Source organism: Calypte anna, chromosome 2 (genome assembly GCF_003957555.1).
Source record: "Calypte anna isolate BGI_N300 chromosome 2, bCalAnn1_v1.p, whole genome shotgun sequence".
Lineage (NCBI taxonomy): Eukaryota > Metazoa > Chordata > Aves > Apodiformes > Trochilidae > Calypte > Calypte anna.
Window position 1 is genome coordinate 60,206,378 of NC_044245.1, and position 13,173 is coordinate 60,219,550.

General features: G+C 41.8%; 1 protein-coding gene across 9 annotated transcripts in view; it reads left to right on the top strand.

Annotated features, from left to right (window-relative positions):
• The window catches only part of TNS3 (tensin 3), a 177,400-nt gene that overhangs the window by 46,552 nt on the left and 117,675 nt on the right, over positions 1–13,173 (top strand). For 5 of the 9 annotated variants that reach the window (XM_030445319.1, XM_030445318.1, XM_030445326.1 and 2 more), the window contains exon 3: positions 5,958–5,995. The exons of the other annotated variants lie outside the window; for them this stretch is intronic. The gene's annotated coding sequence lies outside the window, so the exon portion shown is untranslated. The remainder of the gene's footprint in view (positions 1–5,957; positions 5,996–13,173) is intronic. 9 annotated transcript variants of the gene reach the window in all.

The window sequence follows — 13,173 nt, forward strand, 5'->3', positions numbered from 1 at the left end:
CAAAACCATCAGTGTGAAAGAGATGCTCCTTTACTGGAATACAGCTCCTCTTGAACTGAGCAACGAATGGGTGCAGAACATATTCACCTTGCACGTCCTTCCATCCAACCCTTTTTAGTGGCCTTCTCCATGGCAGTCAGTCAAATACCTGCACCACAGCTGCCTCCTAACTAGAGGCAATTCCCAGGATTTATTTGGAAATCGGAGAAACTTGGTATTTCTGAGAAAAGGCAAAGGGCTTCGACAAGTTTTTTCTTTGTCCTATTTCACTGACATTGTGGTAAAAATATGCTTGTAAGTGCTATCAGTATTGAAATGTGTGCCCAGGAGGGATGCGCAGGGCAGACGAGGCAGTGGAGCGGCTCTGTAGGTAATGGAAGGGCTGGGGTGTATGGAGCTCCCAGCTGGCAATGGCACAGGTGAGAGTCTCTGGGTAAGAATCAAGGGACAAACAAATAATGTGGATGTCACTGTGGGAACATACTATAGACCTCCTGGCCAGGATGAGGCTGCCAGTGACCCATTCTTTGAAGAACTAAGGGAGGCTTCTGAGTCTCCTGCCCCTGTCTTTAGGGGGGACTTCATCTTGCCAGAAATCAACTGGGAACAACACAGAGCAAGCACAACATGGGCCAGAAGATTTCCAAGCCATCTGGATGACAGCTTTGTGGAGCAGGTCAGGAGAGACAACATGTTCCTGGTGAGTAACATGGAGATTGGAAGTCATCTCAGCCACAGTGACCACGAGGCAACTGAGTTACAAATCTCTGCTGACCAGAGAAAAACTGCCAGCAAAACTTCGACACTGGGCATGGGGAGAGCAGAGTTTAGCCTGCTCAGGGAGCTTCTGAGTCCAGTCCCCTGGGAAAATACTTTTTCAGGTGCTGGGATTCATGAATGCTGGTCACTCTTTAAACACCACTTCCTAAGGGCACAGGAAGAGGCAATCCCAAAATGTCTTCATCAATCGACAGAGGACTGGAAGGCATTCTAAGCAAGCTGTCAAAGGACACAAAATTGGGAGGAGGCACTGACTTCCTCAGGGGCAGGCAGGCCCTGCAGAGAGACCTCCACAGGGCAGAGAGCTGGGCAGTCACCAAGCATGTGAAGTTTAACAAGGGCAAGTGACAAATTCTGCACCCAGGACGGGGCAGCCTTGGTGACAAATACAGACTGGGGAATGAGTGGCTGGAGAGCAGAGAAGGACCTGGGGGTCCTGGGTGATGGCAAACTGAACAGGAGCCACCAGTGTGCCCTGGCAGCCAGGGGAGACAACCATGTCCTGGGGTTCATCAAGTACAGCATCAGCAGCCAGAGAGGGGAGGTGACTGTCCCACTCTACTCTGCACTGGTGCAGCCTCACCCTGAGCACTCTGTGCAGTTTTGGGCATCGCAGTACAGAAGACATGAAGCTACTGGAGAGCATCCAAAGGAGAGCTACAAGGATGGTGAAGGGTCTGGAAGGGATGAGTTACGAGGAGCAGCTGAGATCACTTGGATTGTTGAGGTGGGAGAAAAAGAGGCTGAGGGGTGACCTCATTGCAGTCTATGGCTTCCTCATGAGGGGAAGAGATGGTCTGGTACTGATTTCTTCAGTGACTGAAGACAGAATGTGGAGAAATGGTAGGAAACTGACTCAGGGGAGGTTTAGGTTAGTGCAATAGGAAAAGGTTTGTCACCCAGAGGGCAGTTGAGCAATGGAACAATATTCCCAAGGAAGTAGTCTCTGCACCAAATCTGCCGGAGTTAAAGAAGCGTTTGGAGGATGCTGTGAGGCACATGGTGTGATTTAGGGGGTGCCCTAAGAGTTGGATTTGATGATCCTACTGGTCCGTTCCAACTCAGACTATTCTATGGTTCTATTATTTATAGATAATCTATATTATATATATATAATATATGAAGTATATTAAGTATACATTTTATATAATATGTATATTATATAATACATTATTATTACATATGATTATATATATAAGCTATAGTACTCTAGTACTGTGGCAGAAGCAGTAGTAAAGGGCTGGGAAGGGGCATTTAATTTGTTTTGTAAATTGCATTTTGTACAGTCATTTTTGTACAGTCATTGCATATAGGCCAGTATACAAGAAGTAGTATTTCTCTTGCTGAAAAAAATCTCATTAATTTCTGAACTCATTCTAAATACAACCAACCTATGAAGTTTTCAGTGTTTCTGTTTACCTTTTCCCTGATTGATTTACATATACAAAACACAGTTTATTTCATTTGTCCTGGATAAACTACCACTAATGTTTCCAATCAAAAGCTAATTTCACACAGTATAGACATGAAAGTGCATGCTTTGTAAACAGCTAGATGTAATAAAAGTAAGCAGTCACAAAGAGAAAAATACGTCAGGAAAGGAAAAATAAATAAATAAAATTTAATTACTTACAGTTCTCGCTACATTATTTTTAAATGTCTCAGAGTGGTTACGCTGCAAAATTAATACATTAATTTTAATAATGAAACTATCTTTCAAATAAATATGGAAAACAAATAGACTTTACATTGTCATCTTGCCAGGTAGTCCTACTGAGGGTGCTTATTCCAAGTTACAATATACATGGAGACATATGTTGTTAACTGTATGTTCCCTTTTATAGTTTTTCTTCATTCCCCATTTTACGTTGTTTCATGCAGACAGAGTTGCATGGGTATTGACAAAGTGATCTGCCTAGGGTTTTCTTTAAGCTCTATGTAAAACCTGTGTTCAAGGCTTTGAAGCATGCTAGTTTTATCTGTGAATGTTGAAAATAAACCTTTTCAAATAAATAAGCTCATACATGTATCACCAGAAGCCCAGCCTTCCATTGGGACAGGCTTTGTTACTGATGACTACAACCAGTACTTATTCTACGTCTATATATTCTGCTTATTCTACAGCTGTGTCTTTATCCTGCAGAATGCAAAATCATTTATTTTTCTGGAAAATCTGGCATGAAAAATTTTATACACAACAAGAATCACTGAAACACATCCGTCACTGAAATATAGTCACCTCTGGAACCAAAAACAGCACTCTGCAAGTGTGCTTTTCTCATTTTGGAGTGAGAAATGTAAACATTATGCAAATCAAACTTACTATTTATCTTACACATTTAAAGTTTAAAATAAAAGGAGCAGGAAAGGAACACAAAAATGTGTTATGGAAATGGAACAGCCAGATTTACTGATCTTACAAGCAGGAATCAAGGACTGAAATGAAAACTTGTGTTGTTTTGTTCCAGGAGACAGCTGTTTGAATGAACCTCTGTTTTTTACACATTTTTTTGTGGGAATCCATAGCTCAGAGACATTTAGTAAGACTGAAGACCTCAAGTATTTTTTTTCAGATACATTGTTTATAGTGTTTTATTACTGTGCATGCATCCCTTTTAGTGTTGCTTGGTATTTGTCTAGAATAGAACTATTTACTGTTTTAGTCCTGTTTTATCTCTGTAACAGCACATGGGGACAGATTTAATTTCCTTAGTGCCAGCTCTCCTGCCATTTGTTGACATTTTTTCTTGTTTAACATCTCAAATCGATTGGTTATTCATTAACTGATGTGACTGGGATTACAGTCATGTGAACAAAAATTACAGGAAGACTCACTGGAGGGAGAATTCTGAATTATTTTAATATTATTTTAATTTATTATTTTTATTATTTATTATTTATTACTTATTACTTATTATTTATTATTTTAATTTTTTTTCCTGTCCATATGAGACTCTTCAAATTAAGGGTTTACTTAGGAAGTATCACACCAGGAAAGTTTTCCATATTAACTGTGTATGGAAGAACAGATAGTTTTTCTTCTAGATATTTCCATTTGGGGATGGACTTAATGTGCCTACAGGCTTGTATATGTACATGCTGAGCACTGAAGAGGTGTCTTTTTCTTAGGCTTTGAGACAGCTGCAATTATTGAAGAGATAATAGCAGAGTTGTGTTTTGGTTAGTTGAAGGAAAAGGAGATGCTGAATTCCTTGAGGATTTCTAACAGTTCAAGGAAGACAGAGAGAAAAGATATATTTATGTGCTCTAATAATGACAATTTTATTCCCTGCTGGTGCTCATTATTAATTATGTGATCATGTAGTACTAGTTCCTCTGTGCTTTTCCACTTTGTCAGCTTGCAAACTCCTTTGAGATTTCTCTTTAATTCTCTCTTACTACTACAGGCAGTGGGACAAAAGTGATTGTTGAAATTTTAGTTTTTATCTATTTTCTATTTCTAATAACACAAGCAAAAGCTGTGCTAGGTAATCACATGGTTAAGAGAAGTGAGGTACAGTCTTTCCTCCATAGATGCAGTGTTTGCTGCTTGTGGTGGTGGTTCAGGTTGTACGTGGTTTCAGTCCTTCCTGCTAGGGATGTGGTTTCCCACTTTGGCTTGGAAAGAGAATTAATGGTTGTTGTTGAAAGCGGCATCTGAATTTTCCATGCTGTGTCAGGCAAGAGGTCACAGAGGCAGAAGATGTCTTTACTTTCAGGAACAGGAATCAGCTTAGTTACCATCTTAACATCTTGCATGTGTTTAGTGTGGGTGTTTGGTTGAATAGACCAGTGAATCATGAGTGGCAGTTATGAAATGTTCAGCAGAAATGCAGCTGATTAAGATCTTGGACTTGTGAGCCCACTGAGAATTCAGACAGTGCAGCAGACAGACCTTGAGTGTTCATACCTGTCCTATTTCCATTAGGGATAGTGGGGAGGTCATGAGGAGGCTGGGAGTTGAAAATCAGTATGCTACCTTTTTTTTTTTTTTTTTTTTTTTTTTTTTTAAATAAGTACTTTTGATTTAAGAAGCATTGAGGATCAGAGATACATACAAGCAGTTACAGAAGCAAGTACCATCCCCTCCATGCTAGTGGTTAAAAGCTATTCCTGGGAGTTCCAACTGGTGAAGTGTTGTCTGTGCTGCATAGAGGACTGGTGTTTCTTTTTGCTCCTGCAGCTTTCTCTGTTGTGTGAATTGTATCTTCTTTTTATGATTCTAAGGATTATAAATTACACATCATAAATATATATATAATATATATGCTAATATATATTATAAATGACACAGCTCACCACTAGATCCTGAGAGAAAACTCCAGCTCCATAGTCGAGGTGTTGCCACAGAGTTTCTGGCTCTGCTTTGATGGCTTAGAGGTGACTCTGTCCTGGAGAGCTGTAATTGTGAAGGTGAAGACATTAAAGAAAACACTTTTCACTGGTGTGCTTGTTAAAGTGAGCGTGCATTGTGGCTGTCACTGAAGCTCCATTTGTTTTCCTGAAAGCAGGGTCCATTACCTGGTGTGCAGAAAGCCAGTCCACAGACAGAGTTGAGATATTTGCTTTATATGGATATATCAAAGAATTGAGATATTGTGCAGAGAGGGAGCAGGATGGTATTCCACAAAACGAGCTCAGTTTCTCAAAATGCAAGCGTGACTTTTATACCCCGAAACATGAGAAAAAACTTTGTCTCATAACATTATTCTGTCATTTGCACCCTATTCTGCTCAGCCCACACTGCATAAAAAAAATATCCAGGACACAAGGGTAAGATATTGAGAACTGCTGAAGTTCTATATTACTAGGAAAGCAGCATACTTATTTATTTACTAAAACTGAGAATATTAGAAGAATGCTAAAATGGATGGAGGGGATGAGGAAGCCCTCCATGTTTCCCTCCATCTGTGACCTTAGGGAAAGCATTATTCTTCAACCTGTTTCACTGATTACAGCATGTGAGCAGGGCACTGAATTATTATTGAGCTAATGAGAACTCTTCAGGGAGCTGACAGAAAGTAAGGTAGCCAAGAAGGAGCTGTGGACATTCAGGTTGTTGCTCCTTTGACACAATCTGGATTTCACAGTATTTGAAGCAGCTTAGCCAGCAGGATTAGGTCATCTCCAAAGGAAGTATCTTGTTTTTCTTAATTATTACTATTTTTTTATTTCAGGTGGTGACACCCTGTTTTTTTATAGCAACTACAAACTGGTAAGTATTTTTGGCACTACTGATACCCATTAGGTTATAGATTAGGTTGTTTCTGTAGTCCTATAATGTCTTTGGTATTTTAGCACTGTGCTATTGCCTTTCCTTTGTGAGGGAGAATCAGGGGTGTATTTCTGAAGCTTGTTTATGTATCCTGTGCCATGCAGGAATGTGGCTGTTTCATTGAGCATTTTGCAAGGCTAAAGATTAGCTGGGTTGTCCTTGTTTTCTTTATTGTAATTTTACTTTCAGCTAAGTCTCTTCTAGCTAGCTGCACCTGCTGAAATTAATGGCATGTTTTTCAGTGTCTGCTTCTAGGACTGATGTGTATAGTTACTTGGTGTTTATAGTTATGGCTAGAGGATGGCACACAGAACCAAGGCTACTGCTGGGTTCTGAAAAATGTGCTCTAGAAAGAGAGAGGGAGTAAAGGGGTCACACCTGCAACTCTCCTTTAGGGAGGAGTGGAGCAGACAAGTGACCAAAATTGACCAGAGTATTCCATCCCATGTGTGTCACACTCTGTATAAATTTGAGGGAGCACAAGAGTCAGTGGGAGGATTCTGTCTGTTTGTCTGCCTTTGATCCCTATGTATATCCTCCTAAACCTGTGTGTTCCTGCCTCCAGCTCTCTCCGCTGCCTACTCCAGGAACCCAGCCTGGGACTTTTCCAGGGTGTGGCTTGCAACCTTGGTGGTGACATGGGCATTACTGGGGCCAAAAGGGAGAGGAACATTATAACTCTTTTGTATATATTTGTATATATTTAATGATTTTACTTTTCATCATTACTGTTTCATTTAAAGGTGTGTAGTCTAGTTTCAAGTCTTTAAGTCTTTCCCTTATTGTCCTGGAGAAGGGAGGGGGATTAATAGACAACATCTGTCATTTGTTAAATTGACAGCACAGCATTAAGCAGTGACATGGGTGAAGAGTTTTCTGCTGTTTATGATTCTTCTTAAACTTGACTGGTCAGCCTGCCCTTGGTGCAACAACCATGTGCAACTGTCTGTACTACATTATGGGTTTCTGTTTGTGTTTTTAATAAAAAGAGATATTTTTTTTAAAAAACATACTGATGTCTCATATCAGTTTGAAAGTACTGTTTTTGTTCATTATGGAAGAGAGGAAGTTAACCCATGCTTGTTTAATATAGAAAAATGATAGACCTTTTCTGGCTTGAGTGACTGAATTTTCTTATTTTAGCTCCAAGGGTAACATGAATGATGCCAGGAGGATAGGATGTAACTTTTGTTTATCTAATCAGCACTGCCACCTGCTCGTGTCATTACTAGGACTAATCTGCCAACAGCTGATGTTCAAGTACCAGCCAAGAACTCTGTGTATTGTAGGTAATACAGCCACTGGCAATTAGGAATCTAACATCTTGATTCTGCCTTGCTGGGTCAATCTGCTGAGTAATTTTGCATGGTTATGTGTCTTGATTTCCCTACTGGAAAAATATAGATAAACATACCTAATATGAATCACAGATACAAAAGGGTGCTTACAGAAGTGTTGGTTCAGGCTGTTCTTAATTAGTTATTATTCCTTAAAACAAATGCTGTGAATCTAAATAAGTGATTCATGCTATTATGAGTAATGTGAATATCAACTCATGGGAGGTCTTCTAATTTTGGCCCAGTAATTTTATGAATAAACCTACATCAGAGTCAGAGGATCCTGCACTGCGTTAATGCTAAAATATAAATAGAAAAGACATCTTTTCTCTTGTCTGCAGTTCACACTATTAGATGTATACTGGGAACCATGGTTGCTATTTCTTTTATGTTGTTCACACAACCTGAATATTGATTCGGACATGGAAAATCTGTGGTTGTAGTTTAGCAGCAATTGTAAACACAGAGCAACCTCTGGAATATGTTCTCAGTCATTGACATTTACAATTCTGGTTGAACTTGGTTTATGTGCACTGTGAACATGGGCCAGTGATGGCAATTTGGGCCCAGCTGACTCTGTGATCTACTGGACTGTTGAACAGTATGGATGGCAAAAGTTGCCTAACCTGTTTTATTTTACTAGCAGGGATGTAGTCAGAGGTATATTCATAGAATCATAGAATGGTTTGTGTTGGAAAGGACCTTAAAGATCATCAAGTGCCGACTATGCTGCTGAAACCTTGCACTAGACCAGGTTGCTCACTGGCCTTGAACATTTCCAGGGATGAGGCATCCACATTTTCTCTGGGCAGCCAGTTCCAGTTTCTCACCACCTTCACATTAAAGAATATTAACTAGCTTTCTTGGGCTCTTTTTCCCTCCAGGGCTTTATCTTACAGTACTCTACCAGTTAGGTCTTTGAAGAAGCTGAAGTCTACTCCACTGAAGTCCAGGATAGCAAGCTTGCTTTGCTGCCCCAATGATCTTGGACTCTACCATCTCATGGTCACATCAGCCAAAGCTGCCCTTGAGCTTCACATCCACCCAACAGCTTCCCAGTTGGTCAGAACAAGGACCAGCGTAGCTTCTCTGTCACTTAGAAGTTATCATCAAGATGTTCCTGGAACCTCCTGGATTACTTATTCTATGGTGTGTTGTCTTCCAAGAGATATCTGAGTGGTTGAAGTCTCCCATGAAGACCAGGGCTTGTGAATGTGAGGCCACTCTTACCTGTCTATGGAGGGCCTCATCCACCTTGTCTTCCCAGTTGAGTGACCTGTAGCAGACCCCCACTGTAATGTCCCTTGCCTATACCCTCCCTTTAATCCTGAACCTTAAGCCCTCAGTTGGCTCCTCATCCACCCCCAGACATAGCTCCAGGGACTCCAGCTGGTCATTGACATAGAGGGTGACACATCATCTTCCCTGCCTGTCCTTCCTAAAGATTTTGGTATCCTTCCATTCCAACACTCGAATCATAGGAGTAATCCCACCATGTCTCCGTGATGGCAATAAGATCATAGCCCTGAAGACATGCAGACATCTCTAAATCCTCTTGTTTATTCCCTGTGCTATGAGTGCTTGCATAGATGCATTTAAGTTGCACCTTGATGAAAGCTAACTTACTGACTGAAGTGGCCAGAATTCCCTTGAGGTATTGCTCCAGTGCTTTCCTCTTGGCCCCTGATACCTCAGGAGCCCATGGCTCATCTCTGTAAGATTTCAGGTGTGCTGCAGTGTATCTAGCACACCTCTGATTAATAGGCTGAGGGCCCTCCTTAGCACCCTGTCCCTCTATCCTTGGTGTGTTATCTCACAGCTTGTCACAGGGAAACTTCATACGATTCCCCCTTCAAATCTAATTTAAAGCTCTGTCTATGAGCCCCACAAGCTCCTGATCAAAGACCCTCTTTTCCCCTTTGAGAAAGTCAATCCCATCTGACAGCAGCAAGCCTGCTGCCATGGAGGCCACTCAGTTATCAAAACCCCAGAATTGTGGTGGTGATATCAGCCATGGAGCCATGTTTTAATTGACATGTTTCTTTAAAATCTTATGTTTCTTCCAGGGAGGCAGCAGACCCCTCTAAGAGGACCATCTGTTCCTCTCAGAAGTGATTTGTCTACCTGTCTTTTTCTTTCTGGTAGAGGTGGTCATGATACGAGCAGTAGGCCTTTCAGACTTTGTCAACACCTCTGGTATTGATGGAACAGTTCAATAGAAAATTTACTACTTTAGGCAGAAGATAGGGTGGTATTAAATGTAAATTTATTGCAGGGACAGCTGCAGGTGAAATACTTTCACTACATAGTGTGCAATATTCTTGTATTACTGAGAATGAGACTGAGTAATGCATTTTACTTTTTGTGTGAAGTATGGTGCCATTTTTAGGTTAGGGGTCTGACATGTGAAGTGGAAAATATCACGAATATTAAGAATAAGCAGTTGGGATCTTTAAATAATAGGAAGGGCACTAGTCTGTTGAAATTAGCTGAAATCTTACTGCACTGGAATTTGCTGCTGAACCATGGATTTATCCCCATTCATGCCAGCCAAGAAGTTCTACCCTTTTTGTTCTCATATAACTAAACAATGTGTATGCCTGCTCTAAATTTGCGCTACTTACATTTAGCCTATGTAATGGCTTGTATTGCTCTCTTTAATGTGTCATATCAAGACTGTAGTTAAACTCTTAGTGGCATGTTTGTTGGAAGACCGTTGAAGCGTGATGAAGCTCACAGATGCTCTTTTTCTTCAGAATGCTGGTTTTATTGATTATTTTCAGCTTGGATATCTGTTTTCAAATCATCCCTTTTTCCCATTTCTCATGAGCCACGCATCTTGAAATTTGTAATGACAACAGGACCTTTATATGCTAACCCCATGCAGCTGTTAGGAGTTTCAGGTGTGAAAATATAAACCAGATGCTGTTGAGTGTTCTGATACAGACACTGGGTCTGCTGGCAACAGACAGGAAAAGCTTATCTCACAGGGGGAAAAAGATTCTAGAGCAAGAGTAAGTATGGATTATTGAGAGACCTTTAAACTAGATGTGATGGGGGACAGGGATGTAACAGGGCTTGCTAGAGCTGCAGATAGATGCAGTAGCTGGGCACTTGTGGGGACAGCAGGCTGGTATTTTTGAGAACCAGAAGGCCTCCCATGCCTCAAGGGTGGACACAGCATATGCAGCTCCTTCTCTGAAATTCTTACACACCAGTGCTGGCAGCATGGGGAATAAACAGGAAGAACTGGACATTTTGTGTGTGGTCACAGGGCTATATCTGCAAATGGTGTTCCCCAGGGCTTGGTGCTGGGTGCAGTAGTGTTCAGTATACCCATCGACATGAGTGAAGGGATAGAGTGCACCCTCAGCAAGTTTGCTGATGACATGAAACTGAGATGAGTGGCTGATATGTCAGAAGGCTTTGTTGCCATTCAGTATGACCTGCACAGGCTGGAGGACTGGACAGAGAGAAACCTTATGAAATTCAACAAGAGCAAGTGTATGGTCCTGCGCCTAGGGAGGAATAACCCCATGTACCAGTATAGGTTTGGAGCTGATCTTCTAGAAGGGCAACTCTGTGGAAAAAGACCATTAGAGTCCTGGTAGGCAATGGGATAATGAACCAGCAATGTGCTCTTGTGGTCATGAGGGCCAGTGGCATCCTGGGATGCATCAAGAAGAGCATAGCAAGCAGGCTGAGGGAAGTTACCCTCTCCCTCTACTCTGCCCTGGTGAGGCTGCATCTGGAGTACTGTGTCCGGTTCTGGGCTCTCTGGTTTAAGAAAGATGGGGAACTTCTAGAGAGGGTACAGCAAATGGCTACAAAGGTGATTAGGGGACTAGGATAGCTCTCTAATGAAGAGAGACTGGGGGATTTGAGTCCTTTTTGTCTGGAGAATACTGAAGCGGGATCTTATCCATGCTTACAAATACTCAGAGGATAGGTGTCAGGAGGATGGGGCCAGTCTTTTTTCAGTGGTCCTCAGGAATAAGACACAACCTTGAGCACAGGATGTTCCATTTAAACATAAGGAGGAACTTACTGACTTTGAGGGTGGCAGAGCACTGGAATTAGTTTCCCAGAGAGGCAGTGGATTCTCTGGAGACATCACAAACCTGCCTGGATACCATCCTGTGCAACCTGCTCCTGGGTGAACCTGTCCTGGCAGGGGATTTGGACCAGATGATCTTGAGGTCCCTTCCAACCCCTAACATGCTGTGTTTCTGTGTAATACTACTGAATCCATATTCTTCTGATCAGGGAAGTGGGAAGGTTGTTAGTCCAGCTTTTTTAATTTAAGTCAAACACTTAGCAAAGATGACCTGTTCTAGTGTATTTAATTTTATTTCCTCAAGAGGGCAGTAAGGTTGTCTCATTCACTGAAAGTTTTCCATCCTTCTTCTTAGCCAATCTTTGAATAAAGGAAATGAAATGTTAATTCCTCAAGGGCATCTCACATATCCTGTCAAATGTCGTGCAATATGAAATGTTTTGTGAAAGCCTGAACATCCCAGCATACATGATCGATCCCAACACTGATCCTTGAGGGACTCCACTTGTCACTGGCCTCCACTTGGACATGGACCCACTGACAGCCACTCTTTGGGTGCAGCCATCAAGCCAGTTCTTTATCCACCAAGTTGTCCATCCATCAGACCCATGTTTTACCAGCTTGGAGACCAGGATGTTGTGCAGGACAGTGTCACAAGTTCTGCTCAGGTCCAGGTAAATGATGTAGGTTGCTTGCTCTTCTCTTGTCTACTGATGTTGTTACCTTTTCATAGAAAGCCACCAGGTTTTGCCTGTTGGTGAAGCCGTGTTGATTATACCCAGTTATCTCTTCATTATTCTTCTGCTCCAGTAGTGCCTCCAGGAGGATCTGCTCCATGACCTTACTGGGCATGGAGGTGAGACTGACTGGCCTGTAATTCTCTGGTTCATCCTTCTTTCCCTTTTGGAAAACGGAGGTTATGTTTCCCCTTTTCCAGTTAGCAGGGACTTTACCAGACTGCCATGGCTTTTGGAATATAATAGGCATTGTTTTAGCAACATCATCCACAAGTTCCCTCAGTACCCATGGGTGGCCCATGGACTTGTACACTCTCAGCTTCCTCAGATGGTCACGAACCTGATCCTCACTTGCAATGGGCAGTTCTTCCTTCCAGCTCCTGCCATTATCTCCTGACTCTGGGAGTGTGGCTGGAGCCCTTGTCAGTGAAGACAGAGGTTGAGGATCTTGGCCTTCTCCATTATCACTTGTCACTAGTTCTCCGTTTCCTTTTGGAGGGGGCCCACACCTTCCCAAATCTTCTTTTTACTATTAATATACCTATGGAAATTTTTGCTATTCTTCTCAGTCTCTCTGGCTATATTTCATTCTAATTGAGCTTTAGCTTTTCTAACCAGGTCTCTTGCTGCTCAGGCAGCTTCCTTATATGCCTTATCTGTCCTTTCCTCCCTGCTCATCCAGGCAGGTCTCCAACATTCTTTCCTGCTTCCTCTTTGTCACTATGCTTTGGTCCTGGACACAGAGAAGGTAATCCTTGAATGCTGACTGTCACAGTTTAATGCTGGACTGGCAATTAACCAAATGACAGATGATCTCTGTTAATCCCCTTCCCTGATAAAGTAGAGAGAATAAGGGGGAGAGACTTATGGATTGGAAACTAAACTACACACCTTTAATGAAACTAATGAAAAAAAGGAAAGATGAATTAATAAATACAAATATACACTAAAATGATACCATATGCCTCTCCCCCTTCCCCCCGTAAT